The sequence below is a fragment of the Euprymna scolopes genome, chromosome 4 (genome assembly GCF_053919585.1).
Source record: "Euprymna scolopes isolate OS-2025 chromosome 4, ASM5391958v1, whole genome shotgun sequence".
In the NCBI taxonomy this organism is placed as follows: Eukaryota; Metazoa; Mollusca; class Cephalopoda; order Sepiida; family Sepiolidae; genus Euprymna; species Euprymna scolopes.
In genome coordinates, this window is record NC_136485.1 from 75283966 (window position 1) to 75288942 (window position 4977).

The following is a 4977-nucleotide window of genomic DNA, read 5'->3' on the forward strand; positions in this document are numbered from 1 at the left end:
AGAACTCCGAATACACTTAATCGTATGCTATATATATATATATATATATATATATATATATATATATATATATATATATATATATATATATATATATATATATATATATATATTGATATATTACATTTTCTATAGATTTTATTCCACACTGATATATATATATATATATATATATATATATATATATATATATATATATGCGAATAGATGTCAACGTTTAATAACATCATACGTGTTACTCTCCTTATACTCTATAACTGCCGCTCTGCGTGAGCTCAACTAAGGAAATTTCGGAATATTCTTCGTAATATCCGAGAATTGAAACATATGCAACAATAAAAATTATTCTGGAAAATGAATTCGGCTTTGGGAAACATGCACGCTCTCCACATAATTTCTGAGCCATTAACAACAAATTGAAAGATTGTTTGATGTGTTCCGATGAATAGCAATGCTGAGATTAATAATTTGACACGATTTCTCTTCACATTAACAAACGAAAGGAAAAGGACTCTGTCGGAGATACGTCCATTTACTTCTATGCGTTTGAAGATGATACATTTTTCCGCCGTAAAATATTGCGAATCATACTACAGTCTTTTTTTTTAACATGAGAACAACAGGAATAACGAATGTGATATTTTAGACTCAGATCAATAGACCAATAAATCGGGAGACATCCAGACAAGCCATTGGAAAAAAGCCACTTCAAACTTTATGCTTACCAAATATTTAAAAGTAACCTTGCAAATTAACGTTCAGTTTTTAATGTAAGTATGACATTTACACGAATGCCACTAAAAACATACTTGGACTGACAGGCTGAAGTGGCTTCATATAAAGCCACGTGTTGACTACTGCTGTCATATGTCGGTTGGTGCATCTGCTACTAGTCTCTTGTTCCTGGATAGGGTCAAACAGAGAGTCGCCAACCTGATACGTTCCGAACTGACATTTAAACTTCAGCCCCTGTCCCTCGACAAAATGTTTTACAAGTATTTTTATAGTGGATACTCTGACATACTACAAACCCTTGTGCCCCGCGACGAAAATACCCATGAGGACCCCCAACAGCGAAGTCCCATCCTAACACAGTAGAAATCCCTAGATATAGGAAGGTCTTCGACTGTAAAAGCTTCTTCACCAGAACTGCTAGACTTTGGAATTCCCTTCCGGGTCCTGCTGCCCCAACTGTACTGACATTCAGAAGTTAAAGTGCAATGTGAACATACATCTTGCTGCTAAACTCCCTACATCGTACATCTGCAACTTAGGTGCCTGATACTAGCCCCCATCAAAGTGGCAACGTGTCTTTAATGGAGTAGAAATGTAATTTAAAAAAAACACACCTATTACACACAAAATGCCACACAATCCACATACTATAAATTTTTGGCAATTATATTGCTATTTCAACAAAATAAAAGCAAAAAAACAAGACCAAGACATATTTTTTGCGAAGCCATTCACAATATGCATACAAATACCGGGCCGATTAAAATATTAGGAGGGATTACGTGCCAGATGATTATATTATGTTACTAGCTTTTACAAGTCGTAAAATACAGATCCATATAATATTTTCATACTCCAGCCTTCTTATTTATTATGAGTACTTTTTTATTGTTATAATTTATATTTAAATTAATTAAAAATTCTTATTTATTATAAACGAAAATACCGTAGGTATTATACGTAATGTAAAATTTCTTTAAGAAAAATGACGTAAAAAACAAATGGAGAGAAACTGAAGCATGTTGTGCGAGTATTATGTTTTTGTTTCTATACAGTCCACTCCTTGTAACTAAAAAATATGTTGTTTTAAACGATCTTTAAACCATGTTTTCAGACGTACTTATTGTTAAAATATGCATCTGTAATAAAAACGATTCACGTATGCGAATTCGGGAATAATTTAGGAAACAGATAAAAAAGCTGATGACATGCACCTACTAATCTTATAATTTATATTACTTACCAGCATTTTTTCTGGATAAAAACCGATGAAAAATTTCAAATATCTGACTGCCCAAAATACCAACTTTCAAGAAGTAGAAAAATTGTTGAGTATATAAATTAAGAAGTAAATAAACTATTCTTTGGGTATATAAATTGAAAAATATCCTCGCATCCACACACATCCTAATTAAATATGTATATAGAGATAGATGCATATGTAGATAGAGGTAGGCATATAATATAAATAGAGATAAAAGTTGTTAATCGCATCGGATTAAGACATTTAATGGACTGGGAAATAGATTACATTCCATTAAACAACAAAATTTACATAATTATATCCAATACTGTATTTATATGTGACGAGTTTACGAAGAAATATATCCGTTCATGAAATGTTCTCTTATACATTCTTTCGTGTGACAACAAGCATAGGTTTAAAGTCATGTTTTTTTAAATCTTGGAATAAGCCAAATCTTCAAAAAGAGCAATATAGGATAATACAAAAATAGACATCCATATTATCTAAAACGATATTCCAATTATTAAACAAATGCAGGAAACACTGTCTAATATCGAAACGTATTTGGAAATTGATTTAACTCAAATTCCCGTATGTTTATTGTACTATTACATATCAATAATAGAGAAGGTTACATCTACGTAAAAATTAAATAAATACTCTATTGAAATTTAAGTGCGGCAAATAAACCCACGTGATAAATGGCATTGAACTGTAGTATCGAGAAAAGTGTTTATTTTCTTAATTAATGTGTGACATAATAATAGTAGAAATGTTTGCAAGATAGAGCGAACGGTTGATACTTATAGAATGTTTCAATTATTTTCATCTAATTTCAATTTTTCACATCTAAAATTCCAAAATAACTTTATGAAAGATGCAACACTAAAACTTTGTATATTTTATTAAATGCCTTTACAGAATCTTGGATGTACAAGTTGGAACAGAAAGCTGTATATCGTGCGAAATATCGGACGTTGCAAATAATTAGAGATGTTTGCAAAACGTCGGCGATCCAGTTCCTGACACTGTTATAATTTTTATATGGCCATTTTAAACTGACGTTTATATCTTTTTGTATTGTTAAGACCAACACTAATTTGGGATGGAAACATTACAATAAGAGTTAAAAAAAACAAACAAATATATTAAACGGACATACACTCATTTTAAATTAATTTTAAATGAAATATTGAAGAAGAAAATACTCAGAAGTTACTAAATGCCAACATATATAAAGACAGAATCTTTTCAAAAATGCGATATTTTTCCACTTAAAAATGTTCCCTTGGATGGATTTACACAAACATGCGTTTTGAAAGAGCATGTGTCTTTCTTTTCTTTGTTACTTTCACAATACAAAGGAGTTTGTTTTTTATCGTTGTCGATGACAGTAAGCTTTGAAAACAAGGAAATATAGGAATGTGCTTCTGTAAATTTTAAAGAGTTTTTAATATTAATTGAACGATGAAAGTATTTCTTTATTTCAGGGAGACTAAAGTAACACAAACCTATATATCTCTAAAATTAACCTTGCCTGTCTGTGTGTCTGTCTGTGTATATTTCCATACGCTATAACTCTGTCAATTTTCAGTGTATAGACTCGAAATTTGATAGAACGGGAACGGAGATTTGGGAAACATCTTTGAAAGCCATTTTCGGCTAGGATTTGGCTGTTGAGCAGTTGAGTCAAATTTGTTGGTGGTCAAAGTTCAACGATTTCATCTTGGAGAACTCTACACAACTCCTCCGACAATTTTGGGTCTAAACACTTTAAATTTTATATATAGTTTCCTTGGGCATGGATCTAACTTAAAAACTTGAGTTGAGCTAAAACAATAAATATTAAGGGGTGATAAACAGGGTCCAATTTAAAAAAAATGACCTCTACGGTCTCTACAAAATTACTCAGACAATTTCTGGTCTACGCAGTTGAAAAAATACATATACAGTGTATTCAGAGATAAGGTAAGCTTTTTAATCGGTTTGGGTCCAAATTTTAAGCTACCAATATATAAACTCTTCGGACGACAGATACCGAAAAATTGGCTAAAAATATTCATTCCTTCACCCTCAACTAGGCACTTTTCTACAGGGAGGCGTCGCTTTTTTCGACTTGTTTTCGAAAGGCATCTCCTCTTTTCGATTGGTTAGCCTTAATTTAACACATCGTCACTTCCGGTTTAACGGTGGTCGTAACATCAAAGGCGTCATGTTTTCCCCCATTATTTTCCTCCTTCGCGGTACGGGTTCGAGCCTTCCTTCCTACTACCATTATTTATTTTTGCTCAGCACACTCCTTCAAACAGCCGGGCAACGCCGGACACACATGTTACTGTTTTATAAAAGTGTATCAAATATGACACACTTTCGGATCATAATTTATTACTGAACATAAAGCTTGGTAATTCAAATTCAATTCCAATGTTATTGTAAAAATATACATGCATATATATATATATATATATATATATATATATATATATATATATATATATATATATATATATATATATATATACATGGGTGTATGTGTCTGGGGGGCATGTGTTTGGTACATAAAACGAAAGAAAAAATAAATAAAGGCTTATATTTCCTGATGAAGGTTCGGTTATGAATCGAGATATAAAATACATAATTTTAAATAAATAGTTTTATTCATTGAGAAACAATTTCTGTGCTTGGTTTGTTATTCAAGCAGTTCAATTTTTAATTTTGTATTTCATCCTCCGTGTCACATATCAACTACACGCTAGACCAGCGTTTTCTTTTATATCAGACATTTGAACATTACTTTTTACCAACATCTGGAGGAAAATGTCCACACATTATCTCTGCACAATCATAGTACGTAAACAGAAACACGAAAAGAGAAGAAACAATTATATTTCTCGATGAACATTCTCTTATAAATCGAATTTAATTTGTATATATTAGATAAATAGCGTAACATTAAGTGTAGTTATAAAAATTATTACACACACATACACCCACAT